This window comes from Cibotium barometz, chromosome 34 (genome assembly GCF_041138505.1).
Source record: "Cibotium barometz isolate CiBa-2024 chromosome 34, ASM4113850v1, whole genome shotgun sequence".
NCBI lineage: Eukaryota > Viridiplantae > Streptophyta > Polypodiopsida > Cyatheales > Cibotiaceae > Cibotium > Cibotium barometz.
The window spans coordinates 3,027,408-3,047,181 of NC_141079.1; the positions used below are offsets into that span (position 1 = coordinate 3,027,408).

The 19,774-nt window shown below is 37.8% G+C and overlaps 1 pseudogene; it reads left to right on the forward strand.

Moving 5' to 3' along the window:
• Positions 1–618: 618 nt before the first annotated feature.
• Positions 619–1,442, forward strand: LOC147618611 (oleosin G pseudogene; annotated as a pseudogene).
• The last annotated feature ends 18,332 nt before the right edge of the window (positions 1,443–19,774 follow it).

Sequence of the window (19,774 nt, forward strand, 5' to 3'; positions counted from 1 at the left end):
CAATTACATTACCTTTTGGCCATAGCCAAGGAGAGGATCCGTGTGAATTACATGTGAAAACATAAAAGCATTCAAACTTGCAACATTTGATACATGTGAAACTGCACTAAGGGTTAATTTTGAAATGAGTAGAAAAAATGGACTTTGCGTGTGGATGGCATTTTTGTAACCTTTAGGTTTCTACCCTAAACTTATCTTTTAAAAAAAGGTCTTCTTCCTTGCTGGTGACCTCACTATTTTGATTGCAAAAAATTCCACCACCTTATTCTTAAAAAAAGATTTTGGTGTCATATTGGTTTAGTTCATTCCATTCAAGAAGTGAAAAGAGCAAATGTATCTTGGAGGGTTACCTTAGAGTTCTACTATCTATTTAGCAAAGGTTGGGGTGTGGCGCCTTGATGGGCGACACGAGTGGAGACGGCCTTTGCATTCGTGTCAAAAGGAGGGCATGTTAGCATATAGAATCAGTGTTCCCATGCAAAGGTGTGGGAGTGTTAAGTTTAGAAACCCCGTCCACGTGAAGGCCCATGCGCTGGTTTGGTAGGTGGACTATTAACGTGAGAAATACGGCGGTTTGAGCCTCGTCGTCGTGTTCGTTCGCCTCCTGCGCGCAGCCCCAGTGCAATCGTTCTGTGATAATAATAATATAAACACTGCTTGCTTAGGTTAGCTTAGCCTAACTAAGGCTTTGCTGCTGTCATCCTCAACCTGCAAGCAGTAGCTATGGCGCAGTACCACCAAGCTCGCGACCAGGCCCGCGAGGTTCGTGAGCAGGCCCGAGAACAAGCCCAAGGGCTCTTTCAGAAGATCAGAAAGCACAGCCCTGGACCCGTTGGGTGGATCGCTCTCCTCGCACTCGGCGGCGTCCTGACTGCCGGCACTGTCATCACCCTCATCCTTCTCACCCCCGTTTTCATCTTCTTCAGCCCCATCCTTGTGCCTGCCGGCTTTGTGCTCTTCCTGTGCACTGCCGGCTTGCTCACCGCAGGCACCGCAGCCCTCGCCACGATCACGGCAATCTCTTGGATCTACCGGTACTTCAAGGGCCGGCATCCGCCCGGCGCCGAGCAGGTCGAGTACGCCATGACGCGGCTCCATGACACGGCCGAGCAGGTGAAGCACAAGGCTAGAGATTTGGGTGGGCAAACCCAGAGCAAGGCTCAGGAGGCAGCCCCCGGGGCTTAACCTGCATGTTTTCTGGTTTAATCTGTAGAGTTAGTTATTTTGGTCTCGCTACATAAAATGTATGAAGGTGTAGCTTAATGCATGTAGGTGAAGGTTAATGCCCTAGTCTCTCTATGGCGTGACCCCCCCCCCCTAAAGGTGATTATGGATGGTACATGCTCAAGTTAGGTGACCATGTTCTTTCAAGGTTTAATTGTTGGCCATGTTCTTTCAAGGTGAATTATACATCATGTTATTTCAAGGTGATTATTGTTAATGGTTTGATCATGTTCTTTCAAGGTGAATTATCCATGTTATTTCATGTGATGTGATCTTGTTCTTTCAAGGTGATCATGTTCTGTCAAGGTGAATATTATTGATAATGTTGCATGATGCTCTTAATTGTGAAGTCCTATATATTATATATAAAGGTTAGATCGAGTGTTAATTCTGATTATGGTTCTTCATTCGATGTGAGACTCCACTTTCTTCATGATTCCACACTACTTTCAATGTGGAAGGCTAGTGGTTCTCCGTTAATGATGCTTTTTAATGTGGAACTCTCTTTGTCGTTTCACTCACTCACTTCGTTGTTTGATGGTGTGTTTCAATGTGGAAGGCTAAACACTTTCCCCTTAATAATTTTGGTTTTCTCCGTTAATGATGCTTTTTAATGTGGAACTCTCTCTCAGTCGTCTCACTCTCACTCACTTCGTTGTTTGATGGTGTGTTTCAATGTGGAAGGCTAAACACTTCCCCCTTAATAATTTTGGTTTTCACAAGTTTTTGTAAGGCCATCTATGGAAAGCTAAACTACCTTAAAAATTTTGGTTGAGTTTTTGTAAGGCCATCACCTAAGGCCTTCTCCAGCTCTCTTCTCCATAAGCTTGACCACCAACATCAAGGATGTGTTTCAATGTGGAAGACTAGACCTCTTTTTTTTTTTTTTGAAAATCTCTTTCATATGTCAAAACCATGTTTCAATCCAAAAGAGGTTGTTTAAGAGTTTGTTATATAAGGTGTTTTTGAGTGTTAAAAGAGTTTGTCATATAAGGTGTTTTGAGTGTTTGGAAGATTTCAAGGTTGAGTAGTTTGTTATGATTTGTTTGAGGTAGTTTTATTGTATGTTGATATGACGATGTGTGTTTTGAGTGGGGGGGTGTTGAGTGTTGAAAATGTGTGTTTTGACCAAGTTTTATTATGATTAGTTTTATTATGATGGGGGGTTGTATAGGGTGAGCCTCCCTTTTTATTATGATGAGGGGTTGTATAGGGTGTCTCTCCCTTGGGGTTTAAGTGTGACCCCCTCCCCCTCCCCCTCCCCCTCCCCCTCCCTTACAAAGTAAAATATATAAAATGTAAATCTAATGTCCATCCATTTGTCCTTTGATCAATTAGGAGCTAAGTAGTGATTAAATTGCAAAAACGTGCAATGTAGTCCAATGCATCAATTTGTCCTTTGATCAATTAGGAGTTAAGTAGTGATTATAATCAATTGCAAAAATGTGGATGTATCGTGTGTTGCCATGTGGAAATTACTAGTTGGAAGAAGTATATCATAAAGAGTGGAATTTGCAAAGAACACCTAACGAGTGTTAAGGTGCAAGTGGTAAAAAAATGTCATTCCTAGTGGGAAGTATGTCATAAAGAGTAGAAGTTGCAAAAAAAAATCTGACAAGTGTTATGAAGATGTTATTAATTGAATTTCCAATGTAACAAATTTACCAATAGAGGCATTAGTGACAATGATATCATTGTCACTAAAGGTATATATCCTAGAACTATAGCATATGTGGATATGACATGAACTATAGCATACATGGATATGATGTTGGATATGAACTATATAATACATGAATATGATGCCTTTGATACTAGCGCATATGTGGATATGATGCCCTTGATATTGGGGGTTTTTGCTAGACGGGGATCGGTACTATGGCTTGTCTTGATGGTTAGAGCAATTGAAACATTGTAGGTCTTAATGGTTAGGGCAATTAAAATATTGTAATAGGAAGAGATTGATGAATAAACATAGTCTCATGTTTGTTTAAAACATACGAATGAAAGTGTAGTATGTTACTTACATGCCAAGTCTTCTTTTCCCAACAACCTCCTCTCTTTACTATATGCACATCATATACGACCTAGCCTTCTTGGACCTCTCTTTTCCCACATGAAAATTAATGTGATGTAAAAGCTCCAACTTTGTGTACACTTGTCTCCCAAGCCTTCTTAGATTCTTCACTCTTTATTCTTTTCACACTCTTGGGATATCCCGGTCCCGTGCCTCCAACTTCGTGGTGGTGCATAGACTGAGGTTTATGAATGGTGTTGATGCACATAAATGGTGTTGATGGAGCTCCTCCTATAAATTTTGTCCATCACCACCTTCCATGTAGATGGAAGTTTACAAATGTGTGATATTACGATCTAGGTGCCAAAATTTTGTCCATCTCCACCTTCCATGTAGATGGAAGTTTACAAATCTGTGATATTACAATCTAGGTGCCATGTATAAGTGGAATCGTTTCATTAAAAAACCTTATTATCTTTGCTTTTGCACCTCTTGGTGTCCTAGGTGGTGCCACCTCTCAAAGTTAAAAAAAAGGAGCTACCCTTGAGCTACCACAGCTTAAACAATGAATGTAACCTGAACAATGAATGTATCCATTGCACTTAACCTTCACATCTATCTAGCCAAATCACTTAAGAGTTTTAACTCGACTAGAGGCTTTTTAATTTCCCAAAAAAGAATTGGTAGCACTTTACCTTCCCATCTATTATAGCCAAATCACTTTACTTTTAAGTTGCTAGAGTCCTAATTTTCCAAAAAAGTACGGTGGATGCCTCTTCGAACTAGAGGGATTATCTTGAGGCTCAAATCTCATTTGTGGAAGCCATGCCTTGAGGCTCAAATCTCATTTTTCTTGGTCACCTAGTTTGCTTACGTTCTCTGTCTCACTATGTTCTCCCATCACATATCCTAGCCTCTCCCTAGCCTATACAAGCTATTATCCATATCAGTCCATGTCGACTTGCATCTTTTTCTTTATATTTTTTCCCTATCCCCATGTAGCAGTGTTCCTTTTACATTGGAATCCCCACCACTACTTTGTGTACCATACGTACAACTTTTGGTTGTGTAAGTGTGCTCTATGAGGCTGATTTTTGAATCAAATCCTCCAACGTAGGGCCTTCTCAAACATGCTTGCTTAACGCTCTTCTCATTGCATATATTTGCCAATGATGAGAGAATGATCCACAAAAGAATAATATGCATTATGAGTACTTGCACATGCCTTGCTAGGTAAAGGAGTAGATAATTTGTTGTCTCACAATGTTTGCATCAGCCATTTTGGCATACTCTTAGATGCTTGTATGGCTTCCCTTTCCTCATCCATTGCATCATCCACAATTTCCTCATCAATAGGTTGATTTGTGAGTTGAATTTGAGCTGATTTTTAGCTAGTATGAGCTAATTTGTAGCACTTTGAGCATTCATTTACTCCACGTATGGCTGCTTGACATTGTACAAAGGTTCGTATCAAAGACGTCTTGTGAGCATACATTTTTTTTTTGCATAAAATCATGGATTGAAGTGGGTTCTCAATAAAGACATCATCTCTACTCACCAAAATATGCTATACCCTTTGCTTTTTTTGAGGTGTATATCCACTAAAATACATTTTATTGTCTTATCATCCAGCTTATTGCATTGTTGCTCAGACAGAAGAGGATAATCAGGACAACTAAAAACACATAAATGAGTCACAGAGGGCTTCCTATCATTCCTTGATAAGAGGTAATTATATGCAAGGCCTTATATAGGACAATTGTTTAGCACATAAGTGGCACACATAATTGCCTCTAACCAAAAAACATGAGGCAAATCCTGGCCTTTAACCATACAACGTGCCAATCTCCATGAGAGATCTATTCTTCCAATGTAACAACATCATTTTCCTAAGGTGTATATAAGGTATTGTGCATTGATATTTTATGCCTCTTTCAGCTATATATACATGAAGCTCCTTTGATATATACTCCCCCCTTTAATTTGTATGAAGGGTGTCATCTTTACATGCAGACACAGAGCATGTAAAAATCTCTAACTTTTCCTTCAACAAGAGATACACCCAGGTGTGCTTGGAGTAGTCATAAATAAAAGTCACAAAATAGAGATATCACCCAATCAATGGTGTCCTCATGGGACCACATACATCACTATGTATAAGCTATAATTTTTGGACAACCCTAACTAATCCATCTTTTGAGAATGATGCCCTTTGCATCTTGCCCAGCATCTTGCCCAAAATGCACCCCTTACATGTTTGATAGGGGCCTCGACCTTTGGAAACACTCTAACACTATCTCTTGCCTTTTGCGCTAAAATTCAAGTGACCAAAGTGGGCATTGCATAGCTCTGCATCACTCATAGCACTCCTATGGATAGCCACTAACTCACGGTCTATCTCTACGATGAGGTACATAATAGAAGAGTGACCCTCCTCGCGTGACCCCATGCTAGACCCTCAACTTAACACACAGATGGGTGGGCTAATGTGAAAGGCTAATGTAAAAGGTCTAATGACTAGTGCTAAGAAAATATTAATCTAGCACTAATGAAGCTCTAAAACACCACTAATGTTGGATTCAAAGCCCACTAATTGTGCTTCAATCCAAGAGAGAACACAAAGGAAGAGAGAGTAAAACAGTGAAAACGACGTAAGAGAATGAGGGAAAAAAAACTTAGGGCTTTTATAATCTTGTTTTCGAGGTCACGAGGCATATATTTTAGGATTTGCAAATGAATAGTCCCAATGTATGCATGGTTTCAGGGTTTGTAAAATGAACGGATCCAATGTATGTATGGTTTTAGGGTTAGTAAAATGAACGGCTTAGATTTGTTGAGGGTATCTCAATCGAGATACATGGAGGGCTCCGATTTTAACCATGTATCTCGATCGAGATGCATATACGATTGGAATTGCATTTCAGTATATCGAGATACATGGACGGCTCTAATTATAACTACATATCTTGATCGAGATACATTTAGGGCTAAGATCGCATCTTAGTATCTCGATCGAGATATATGAATGGGTGAAATCGTACTATCTAGATTAAGATATGTCAACAATCAAGATCACATTTCCATATCACGTTCAAGATATGTGGACAATCGAGATGGCATCACTGTGCATACTGAATGTACGTTCGAGTGGGCATGTCGACCAAGATCCCTTGTGGCATTGACATGGATCCTAATGGCCTTGGTATCTTGATCAATATATCGAGGTGGCGGGGGTGACGTGTTTTAGTGACATGGACCATGACAGCCCTTCCATGGCTGCTGGTGTGGTGGTTGTTGGTATCTCGATCGAGATGTTGGGCTTTTGGCTTGGGGGGCAGGTGTCAAGTTGTTATTGATGTTGATATCTCGATTGAGATATCATGCCCATGAGTTTTCCTTCTTGCATTGATGTCCTATTTTCCTTGAGAGTGAATGAAAGGCGTGCATGAGTATCTTCTTGCATCGATGTCCTATTTTCCTTGCATCCACCCCTTTATATACATTGAGGATTGGTTTGGAGTTCTTGGAAGGCGTGCATGAGTATCTTTCGATGGGTTTTATACCACTAAACACCACATTATGTGAGAAGAAGAAGCTTCTCAAGAAGTCTTCATGGTTTACTATTCATGATGATGTGCTTTACTATGTGGGTCTTAATCAAGTTTTGAGATGATTTCTAAATGCTCAAGAAGCTCATCAAGATTTGGAAGCATGTCATGGAGATGTATGTGGAGGAAACTTTTCCCATGATGCAATGGTCATAAATATTCTTCCTTCGGGGAGCTATTTCCCTACTATGCATAAGGATGTTTATCAAAGGTGTCATACTTGTAAGAAGTGGGGGGTTTGATCTTCTATCAGTGAGGTTCTATCAGTGAGGTGTACATACTTGGTGGCTATGGATTACATGACACAAGGCTAAGGCTGCCTATGATGTTACTACCAAGATGGTAGTAAAGTTTCTTATGGAGCATGTATGATCGCATTTTGGTACAACCTTGGAAATTCTCACTTACAATGGGCTAGGTTTTTGAGGTGAGATTTTGGGAGAGTTGATGATGAAACTTTACAGCAAACATTGACACTCGTCTCCTTACGCCTCCTTACTATCCAAATGTAATGGGTTAGTTGAGAGAAGACCAATGGGATCTCGTGTATAATTATTTCCAAGATTGTCAAGGACATGACTCATCATTGGAACAAAGCTCTTCTTCATACTTTGTGGGGTTATAGCACAATGCATAAGATGGCTTTGGGTTTTACTCCTTTTTGCCTTATATATGGTATGGACACTGTTCTTCTTGTTGAGCTCGCAAAGAGGCATTGACACAATGACTATTAACTACATGTGTTCAGAGGATTATTGACATCATGCTTTACAATGGTTTGAGAAGTGAGCCGCACATTCAAAGATCTTGTTTGATGACAAATCCAAGAAGGAGGAGGCTATCGAGCAAGGTGACATAGTTTGAAGTATAACAACCGTTTGGATAACTGCAAGGGTAAGAAGTTTCTTATTTGATGGGAAGGACCATTTATGGTATACACATGAAGTTTTTGAATGGTTCTTATCTTTTCGAAGAATTGGACGGCAAATTGCAGTAATGCATATTGATTTTGAAGATCTATTGTCAGCCTTCATTGACATGAAGGCATGTGAATGACACTCGATTTTGGGGTAAAATGTGATGGGAATTTTTTTTCTTGGGGTTTTGATGCACGCTCGGCCAAAAACATGTGTGCACACCCATATTCATCTACATCATCTTTGCTCTTCTTTTTGGAATCATCATGTTGGCATTGGGTTGGGTATCAAGTTTTTTTGGGGATCTCGATCGGGCAATCTTTTGTCTTGGTTTCACATTGGATGTCATCATGGTTCTTTATAAATAATATGTGAAGTAGTTTTTTTTCAAAAGAACTTTTCAAGGAGCTTTGAAAGCTTTAGTTATTTTTAACTAAAGTCTTTTTAAAGCTGTGTGCTTTTTTGGAAGCTTAAGGCTATTTAAGCCTTGTGGTTTTATTTGTAAAAGAGATGTGATTGAAGGAAGGGTGGGATAAGTTTTTGAATAAAAAAGCTTTTGTTGTCTTTAGAGAACACACGTGATCATGAGAGAAAGAGAGAACCTCACAGTGGTATTATATATAGTCAAGAGGCATAGAAGGAAAGCATTGTCAACATCATCAAGATAGCACCATCATCATTAAAAGATAACAAATGGGAGTAGCAAATAGCAGGAAGTGGAGGAGTCACCATATCGTTGCATACAGTTGGCTTCACTTGTGGTGCCTTGGCTTTGTGAAATCTTAGAGCTCTTGTGTGGGCCTCCTCCCAGATTCGATCTGCATTAGCACATTCTTTTTGGGTGTGGTGTTCACACTGTGGTGGTCGTTTTAGTAGATTCCATTGGTGTGGCTTAGTGTGGCTTAAGTGGTTGGCCATAGCTGTGTATTGGCCGGGTCTTATGGTTGCTTTTTGGTGGCTTCTTATGGTCTTTCTCTGGTGGCTATCTAGTGGTGGTTCTTGTGTGGTGAAACCATGAGGACTCATGGGCTTAGCTAGGGCCTATGACATCCACATGGCCATTTTGCTTTAAAAATCCATATTATAAAAAACATCATTTTTTCCCAAAAAAGTTAAAAAAAAAGCCAAAAGCTTCACCTATTTTTAAGAATCCAAGAAATCCTCCCATGAGGGGGTTGCTTTTTCTGCGAAGTAAGAGAGCTTTTAAGTCTAACGAGATGAGTTTTTCCTTGAAGAGTGTTCACACACACTTGGTACTTGTGTGTGTGTGGGTTTCTCGACATCGCCTTCCTGGGATTATTGAAGGATGGAACATTATCAGTGGTGATGGTGTGCACATAGACTAGTTACGAGCAATATCCTCCTGATGCTTCCAAACACAAATTGACCCATTTACATACATCCTTAGATGTGTCACAATATGTATGTATGTGTGTATGTGTATACACACATACACATACATACATACATATATACATATACATATACATATGCATACACATACATACATACATACATACATACATATATATATATATACACACATACATATACATATGCATACACATACATACATACATACATACATACATACATACATATATATATACATACATACATACATATATATACATATATACATACATATATATATATACACATACATACATACATACATACATTTATATACATATATATACATATATATATATATACACATACATACACACACACATACATACATACATATATATATACATATATACATACATACATACATACATACATACATATATACATATACATACATATATATATATATAGATGAGGTTGATGCATATGCGGGAGAGAATCTATACGAGTAGTGAGCATCTTGACCTTCTTCATAGCTACAATGTTGACTATTTATTTCATTTCTTTTTGTGGTTGCATGTCAGTTTTGTTATTTTGGTCTATGATGGATTTGGCGATGTTTTGCATTAGGGATATTGCCATTTTTAATGTTGTGAATTTGGATATGGATTCCTATGATTTTGATACGCCCTTTGTGGGACGTCATGGTTGTGTTGTTTTAGCCTTCTTCAAGATGACAATATGCATTTCATTGGTGCTTATGTGGTGATAGTGAAAAGATTTAGCGTGGTTGTTTGAGATAGGGAGTGAAGTATGCACACTTATTTGCCTAGGGGGGTCACGGTATAAAAACCTATATAATCATGTTCGAGGGCATATATTTAAAATACCTCTATTTTCAAATTTGTACATTTTTAAAGATAAGTGTTTATACCCCTCTTGCATGTATACATGTTGTGATATTTTATTTTTAGCCCCCCTATGTAAATGTACATGTATGTTTTACATTAAACCACTTTTTTTAAAAGTCCCCTCCTACATGTATACACCATGTAAGTCCACCTAATAAAAAATACCCCCCCTTGCCCCTAACATGCTATGTTACATGTACTTTGTCTGACCCCTCGGGCTTTTTTGCCACACCTAAAAAGCTAATCTTTTTTCTCTTCGATGCAAAGTTGATTGTCGTGTTGTGTATGTCAAAGCAATGGCAAGAACCATGACTGAAGACACATGATTTGAGATGGAACATAAGGAGAGGCACCGCATTCAACACTTGACAAGTGTGACTCTAGATAACATAATGATTTTTTTCCACCACTATCGAGTTTTCATGTGTGTTGTGAGGACATTTTTGGTGGCTATGTATTCTTGAGAATCTCTTTTGGGTAGCACTCTAATGCTCAGTTACTTGTGGTAACTTAATGATCATAATGTTTAGATATTTTTGTTGATACAGTCTTAAAATATTATGTGCCCATGAAAGGGTGAGATTTTCTTTGAATTGTGTTCTTCATACAAACGAGACTGCCAAAATTGTTTCTAATGGGAATTAACTATGTGTCAGCTTTTCTTGCGGGCACTCAATCACAAAGATTTCCTTGCTCTCTTTTATTGTATAATTTCATCATGCAATTTCAAATTTATAAATGGCCTTCTTTTTGAAGATGCGGTTTACCACACGCTGCTCGCTTTTTCGATTCGCTTGGAAATACTCGCTCGTGTATGGTAGGACTCAATAATTGCCAACGTAAATATGTTAATTCTCATGGGTAGGGTTGCTCACCAAAAAGCAACCATGCTTCCATGCATTATTAAAATGTTCACATATAACACAATGACTTTGAGGTACATCAAAGTGGAGGTAGTGGTGGGTTTGAATCTACCAAAGTGGCATGTAATTTTAGTAACAATTCTCACAATACAAAAAAAGGGTGGTACCTTAGAAAAAACCCCTATGATCGGGGGGGGGGGGGAGGAAAAAGAAAAGCAGCGAATGGAAGAAGCAATGCACTGACAACATCGGCAGAGGGTAGAAGAAGCCAACCCTTGAAAAGGTGTGAAGGGGAGGGGCCTGATAGAAGATGATGTGGATGGCTAGGGAATGGAAGATGATGTGAACAAGGTTGATAAAGGGATTGATGAGTTCACAAGAAGTAACTGGTGGGCGGCAAGTTCTCATGGAAAGAGGGGACTAAGAGATGGGTTAGAGTTCATCCACCATCACACAAGATTATCATAGTTGCTCGTGTCCATGACAAAGTGGAGGAGCAAAGGACATTTGTGTCGCACCGAGAGGAGTTGCATCAATAAGGGCAACATAGATAGGTTTTCAAGGGTTGGGGGTTGGGGGTTGGTGGGATGCAGCAAGAGATGTTGTAGTAGAAAGTGTGAAGAAAAATGTGGATCTAGTAGTAGTTTTCTATTTTATGGGTAGTAGACCAATGAGGGAGACCACACTGAGATCTTGGGTAGCAGGTGGTTTGGGCTTTGGCACATTGGTGCATAGGTTTCTTTCCTTGAAGAAGGGTTTCTATTTGGCCATGTGTTCTTCAAAGGAGGTTGTGTATGAGCCAGTGTGCAAGGGGGGCTACTGGGGGCGATGGAATGCCATGGTCACCTCATTTTAACCCAAGAGAAGAGCTTTTGTCTGATTGTCTAATTTGGGTTACGTTTAAGTGTAGTACCTTAGGGAGCATGTACCCAGTAGTGCAGCAGTGCTGAGGATCCTGTTTGTCCCCAAACCATAATTCTTGAGCATGGGGGTGGATGTGAAAATTTGTGTGTTATGGCAGATGAAGTGACCGATACCAAATTTTATGGATATAGATATGGGGTTTGACAGTAGTTTTTAGTAGCTTGTAGCATTCTCATCGTTTCCTAATGCATGATGTAGAAAAGTGGGACACCACACAAGGGAATGCATGGTTAGAGAGGAGGAGTTGAAAGGAGTCTTGAAGGCAGGACAAATGGAGGGTGGTACAAGCACAGGTAAGGCTAATGAGGTTAAAGAGGATGAGTGGAGTCAAGTAAAAAAGAAGTCATTTGGAGAAGAGTCCGTAACATAGCTTCTCAAGGCAACACCGCATTCACCTCAATCAGCAAAGGGGTTATTCATCAAATAAAAGAGGATGAGATTACACTCATCAATACATGCAGGCTATAGATAAAAGAAGTTTATCTAGAGAATGCCCACACTATAACTTCTAGTGAATTTAGAAAATGAGATTGTCTTTGAATGTTGAGGTCAACATGCCTAGTGATGTAAGCAAAGCAACAATCTTGAGCCGAAATTATCCCATAAGATAATATGTGTGAGCGATCACTAGCGTCCCATACCACCATGATACCACCCATACATACCTTATTAATTTGAAACTCCCTAGTATGCCGTCTAGGAAAAATGAATAAAATCATGTAGAAAAGGAATAAGATGGCCTTATCCCAGACTTTCACATACTAAAACTTGTCTCTATATACTTGAGACTACATTAAGGAATAACTCTTTCCGAGTACATCATTAGAAAAGAATTTGAATTATTGGCGCCTTTCTAATGATAACTACCCAATAAACACACTAAAGCTAGGGTAAAAAAATAACTCACCTAGATACATAAGCAACTAGGTATCCAAGTCGGAATATGTACAAAAGTACAAGCAATATACTCCAAAATTAAGTGCAAAAAACGAAGGCAAATGCTACTCTCAAAGCACATGATATTATCCAAAAGATCAAAAGATCCTTATAAAACCATGGATAAAAGCATAAAAGCTCCTCGAATCCATGAAAACCATAGTTCATCATAAAAATTAATGCATGCCATCTAATGGTCATTAATCATGCCAAAAGAAGCATATAAAATTGGTGGCCAACTCATCAATCCGGAGTATATGAACGTGGTGTCGTTCAAGCAAAACTCCAAAGTAAGCAAGTGAAAACACGTGTGTAGCACTCATTAAAAAACCCCTAGATACAAGTGATCTAGGCAAAACTTGATGAGTCCATATAAAACTTGGAAAACATCCAATAAAATCCACCAAAACAAACCGATCAACTAACCCATGATAGAATTTGTCTTAGGCTTAAGAAATTAAGCATAAACCACACTTAAACAAGTGCAAACTAAATTATCATGGAAAAGTGTCAAAGGTGAAACACACTTTGAACGCAAATCCTAGCCATCATTGAAGAAAGTAAGGAACATGTCCAAAAAGAATGGCTAAACAATGGTAAAAAATCATGAAAACATTGTTTAGAATAAATACAAACAGAAATATCTACTAATACGAGGTATAATCGTATTAATAATATACGAATAACCCGTATCTATCTAATGTCAGCAGCATGAGAAAACGTACTTCAACGTTAAATAACTCTTAAAAATATTAAATTCTCGAGAAAAAGAATTATCATGATTTTTTCCAAATTTTCCCTAATTTTATAGGGCCTCAAAATACGATAATTTTGAATTCCACCAAACCTATCTTATGGCATTCCAAACCTATATTTTTCCAAAAAAAAATTAGCAATTAATTTTGCCAAAATACCATTGATATTTTAAAAATATCAATTTTTTAGGATTTTTAAAAATAATTTCTAGAATATTCCTAATTTTTCCTGAGAATCCCATCGTTCACGAAATTTCCAATTCCATCCAACAATTCTCAAATCCAATGAAAATTTATAATTTTAATGGATTATCTAATTTTTTGGATCAAGAAATATATTTTTAAAGGAATTTGAATGGTCACGGGCGCTTGAATGGACACACCACATGCCAAACACCAACCCCACATTTTCCAACAATTTAAAATAACCTTTGTCTAATTTTTTACTAATTTTTAGGATTTTTTTAAAAAAATTTAATTTTTTTTAAAAAAATTATTTTTTTAAAAAAAATATTTTTTTTAAAAAAATATTTTTTTAAAAAATTATTTTTAAAAAAAAATTAAATTACCCGAAACGCATTTAGAATACGAACGGTCAAAAAATCTCGGAATTCCAATGGTTTTCCCAGAATACGGAAAGCCAAAAGTTTCGGGAAAATGTAAAGACAAAAAAAAAATCGAAATGTGAAAGGTCAAAAGTTTCCAGAATATGGAAGGTCAAAAGTTTTTCCGGAATTCGGAAAGCCAAAAGGTTTCGGGAAAGCAGAAAGCCAAAAGGATTCCCGGAAGATGAAAAGCCAAAAGGCACTAAGAAAAAATTTCCAAAAAAATCAGAGAATTTTTTTCCCTCTAATTTCAAATTTTCTCTAATTTTTAGGCTTTATCCAAGCTTTTTTTGAAACAATTTCAAAAGCTTTTTTTTTGTAAATAACAAACTTATTTTAAAAAAAACCAATTTTAATAAGCTTTATTCAAAGCTTATGGAAAAATTTTGGGGGGGGAGCAATTTTCGCCCGGCGCAGCGCAGCCCCCCCTGCGTGCACCAAAAACCAAGAGAGGGAGAGGAGGTCTCCCTCTCCACTCTCCTCTCTCCTTCTTCTCCACCAATTTAACTCCTCTCTCACCACCCCAACTCTTCTCTCTCTGTGTTAATCATTAAACAGAGAGTTTAATTTTTAATTAATCTCCTCAATCATAATTAATCTTAATTATGATTAATATTAATAAAATGTAAATTTTTTAAGAGGTGGTTTATACACGCGAGAGGAAAATAGAAGAAAATTCAAAATTGGGAGACGAAGAGGGTCCCACGCACACGGGAGAGCATTCAATGCATCAACATGCTGCCCCTATTGTAATTCAGCAGAAAATCGACAGAAATTTGATGGCATACCCGTAAAAAGACCCGCAAAAATGTATAAAAATATATTTTTAACCATAAAAATGCCTAAAAATTCTAGAAATTTAGGAAATCCATTCTACCAAAAATATCCACAATTAAATATGTGGTATTTTTATAAAAAATTTCATTAATGCTTATTTTAAACCAATGTTGCATAGATAAGGTATCATGCACCTTATCATCTGAAATGAATAAATGCATGGTCTTCTTGATCTCACCTCATGACAAAATGGTTACATGACTTGTGAACCAATGTATTGAGTGCAATTTATTTTCTTCTTAGAAGGAGTAGTTTTTGAAAAGATGCAGGGAAGAAGAGAGGTGGAGCTCTTGCAAGCACACACACGCTTTAATTATTAATACGATTATACCTCGTATTAATAGTTATATCTGTTTGGATTAATTCTAAACGATGTTTGCATGAACTTTTACCATTTTTTAGCCATTCTTTTTGGACATGTTCCTTAATTTCTTTTGATGGCTATAATTTGCGTTCAAAGTGTGTTTCACCTTTGATACTTTTTCATGATAATTTATTTTGCACTTATTTAAGTGTGGTCTATGCTTAATTTCCTAAGCCGAAGATAAATTCTATCATGGGTTAGTTGATCGATTTGTTTTGGTGGATTTTTTTAGATTTTTTCCAAGTTTTATTTGGACTCATCAGGTTTTGCCTAGATCACTTGTGTCTAGGGGTTTTTAAATGAGTGCTATACACATATGTTTCACTTGCTTACTTTGGAGATTTGCTTGAACAAACACCATGTTCATATACTCTGAATTGATGAGTTGGCCACCAATTTTAATGCTTCTTTTGGCATGATTAATGTTCATTAGATGGTATGCATTGATTTTTATGATCAACTATGGTTTTCATGGATTTAAGGAGCTTCTATGCTTTTATCCATGGTTTTATATGGATCTTTTGATCTTTTGGATAATATCATGTGCTTTGAAGGTAGCATTTGCCTTCATTTTTTGCACTTAATTTTAGAGTATATTGCTTGTACTTTTGTATATATTCCAACTTAGATACCTAGTTGCTTATGTATCTAGGTGAGTTATTTTTCTACCCTAGCTTTAGTGTGTTTATTGGGTAGTTATCATTAGAAAGGCGCCAATAATTCAAATTCTTTTCTAATGATGTACTCGAAAAGAGTTATTCCTTGATGTAGTCTCAAGTATATAGAGACAGGTTAAATTTAGTATGTGAAAGTCTGGGATAAGGCCATCTTATTCCTTTTCTACATGATTTTATTCATTTTTCCTAGACGGCATACTAGGGAGTTGTTGAAATATACAAGTGAATAGGGTGTGTGCAGGAACAAGCCCTTGGTTAAAGGTTGTAAAAGAGGATGTGTAAATGTGAAAGAACCTGTGAAAAGGTGAGAAGAATCTACTGGGAGAGAATAAAGGGTAGCATGAGAAGATTTAGGAAGTGTGGAGATATTCTGGGAGATATTCTGGAAAAAGTGAAGAGGTGGAGAGAATCAAGCAAAAGAGGTGGAGATATTCTGGGAGAGGTGGAGTGAATTAAGGAGAAATCAGTGGGATTTGATGCTTTGATGTAAACTCTATAAATTGAGGCATTGGCCTAATGAGAATTTGTTAGTTTTTGATTATCCATGCCTACATTAAGCTATATGCTAATTACTCAAGATCACTAATTACATCTTAATTATTTACTAATCACTTATTAATTACGTCTTAATTATTTGCTAATTACGTCTTCATTAATCACTTAGTTAATTACTCACTAATTATGTCTTAATTATTTACTAATTATGTCTTAATTATTTACTAATTACTCACTAATTACGTCTTAATTATTTGCTAATCACTTGTTAATGATGTTGATTCTAGTGTTTGATCCACCATAGCTCATCACATTGCTTTAATTTCAACATGGTATCAGAGCGATGCCTAGAATCCATCATTTTGTGAGCTCATTATCTTGCTAATTAGGATTAGTAGAAATTTATAAATTTTTCTCTTTTTTTCAACTAGCCTCTGTACCCCCAGCCAGTGGAGGATTTCATTCTCCTTGCACACTTAAAATTAGGCCAAGCCCTTTTAGGTACTTAAACTAGACTCAAGGGGCTACAGTCACCTCAAAGTAATTGAAGAATCTCAGCGTAAATCACCGGCGGCAACACGTTTTACAGGCACCGTTTTTCAGAAGGGGATTTGAGATTTCTTCCAGCTCAATTGCAATGGCTCTAATTACTCTTAGCCCAAGGTGTTTTCAAGCATGCTCTACAAGCTGGTGAAGTCAGAATTCAATTTCATCAAGTCTACAGTGAGATCCAAGCTCTTCATCAAATCTGCACGTGACTTTGGTAAAACAGAGATTAAGCTTTCAATATTTGGTCAAATCTTGTGTTTATTGGCTTAATCCTCTACTAGACTTATTGCTATTGATGGCTTTGAAAGCATTTGAGCTCATTTGAAGTCTAAGGCACCAGATCTGGACTCCCCGCATACTCTATTTTTTGCACACAAAACAATGGATTAATTTACTAATCAATGATTAATCAATGCTAATCACTATATTTTGGTATAATTGAGGGTTCAAATTAACCATTAGGTATCTGATACAGATCCTTATAACTTCATATTGCAATTCGGAGTTGGTTTGATACTCTAACCATCCCGTACAAATTGGTAACCCTTGATTTAATGTAATTTCTAGTGATTTTATGCTGATAAATTAGATTGAGTTGTAAAAGGGTAGACACTGCCCTTGAATCTTGAAATTGGATCAAGAGGTAAGACCCCCTTCACATCACCATGAGTACAACACAAGAAATAGCCAAATTTAATGGGGAGCAGTATTACACATGGCAGACAAAAACCATGTATTTGTTCATGAGGGGGAAGAGATGAATGCCCAAAGACGAGAGGGGAAAATGAGTGGAAGATCAGGAATGAAAAAGCATTGGGACTTATTGCACTCAGTTTAAATGATGAAATCATTCATCACATCACAGGGATACAATGGGCAAAAGATGCATGGGATGAACTCAATAAATTATTTGGCACACAAGCTAAAAATTCAAAGATAAATCTGTTAACGCAATTCTACAAATTTGATATGAAGGAAAGTGAACCTTTAATCACACACTTGAACAGATATAAAAGCATTAAGCAACAACTATTGGCAAAAAGGTAGAAGATGATGAGGCACTAGCTGTACTTCTGAAGAGTGTGGACAAAGGAGAATATGAAAACATTGTAGCAACACTAAAGAATGTACCTGAATTGAAGCTACATGAGATAGAAGCAGCTCTACTAGAGCAAGAGAGCAGAGGCAAAGAGAAGAAATGGCTCGACTAAACAGCAGGAGAAGAAAAAGCATTCTTCACCCGAGGAGGATTCTCTCGAGGACGAGGAAGAGGCAGAGTAGGAGAAAGGACCTTCACTTCCCACAAATGTGGAAAGCCAAGACACATGGCAAGAGACTGCTACAGCAAACCTAGTGGAGCAGGAACGACATCGGCAAACTACATGGAGGCTCCAAAGAAAGTGGAGTCGGATCATCTTTTCTGAGAGAGAGAGAGAGAGAGAGAGAGAGAGAGAGAGAGAGAGAGAGACCCCACAACCAAATGTAACCTGCCCCAACAAAGTAAAACCACCTCTGAGCCACCGATGATGTAGGCCACGTGGTAGATGTACGTGTGAGCACTTTAGTCAAGGTCGCGAGCACATATAGTAGCCTTGGACAACACATAGAGAGAGAGAGTGTCAACAAGGACTATGGAGTTTAGGGACTTGAGGCACTGGTCGTCGCGGGCTATCAAGTAAGAGGGAAACTTGGTATAGGGTCCAATTGTACTAGAGAGAGTATTCACTTGAGGGGAGGTGTTGAAATATATAAGTGAATAGGGTGTGTGCGGGAACAAGCCCTTGGTTAGAGGTTGTAAAAGAGGATGTGTAAATGTGAAAGAACCTGTGAAAAGGTGAGAAGAATCTATTGGGAGAGAATAAAGGGTAGCATGAGAAGATTTAGGAAGTGTGGAGATATTCTGGGAAAAGTGAAGAGGTGGAGAGAATCAAGCAAAAGACGTGGAGATATTCTGGGAGAGGTGGAGTGAATCAAGGAGAAATCAGTGGGATTTGATGCTTTGATGTAAACTCTATAAATTGAGGCATTGGCCTAATGAGAATTTGCTAGTTTTTTATTATCCATGCCTACATTAAGCTATTTGCTAATTACTCACTAATTACATCTTAATTATTTGCTAGTCACTTGTTAATGATGTTGATTCTAGTGTTTGATCCACCATAGCTCATCACATTGCTTTAATTTCAACAGGAGTTTCAAATTAATAAGGTATGTATGGGTGGTATCATGGTGGTATGGGACGCTCTAGGATCGCTCACACATTATCTTATGGGATAATTTGGGCTCAAGATTGTTGCTTTGCTTACATCACTAGGCATGTTGACCTCAACATTCAAAGACAATCTCATTTTCTAAATTCACTAGAAGTTATAGTGTGGGCATTCTCTAGATAAACTTCTTTTATCTATAGCCTGCATGTATTGTGATGAGTGTAATCTCGTCGGCATTTTCACTTGTTGAAATCTCTTTCTTTAGAGTTCAACGAGTTTATCTTGTTGTGTTTGGATTAAGGAAATTTGGATTTTTCCTTTGTTGGCATTTCTTTCTCTAGTTCCGTACTTTAGGTGATTTGTACAGTCAACCTGATGGTTTACGGTGGATGGACATATGTGACTCATCAAGACGTTGATGACTCTCTATGTTGATATGGATAACTTGGGACGTCGATAATTCCATGTGCAGATGTGGGTACATTGGGGCGGCGCCGATGAATCCCTGGTTCCTGCTGTTATAATGCCA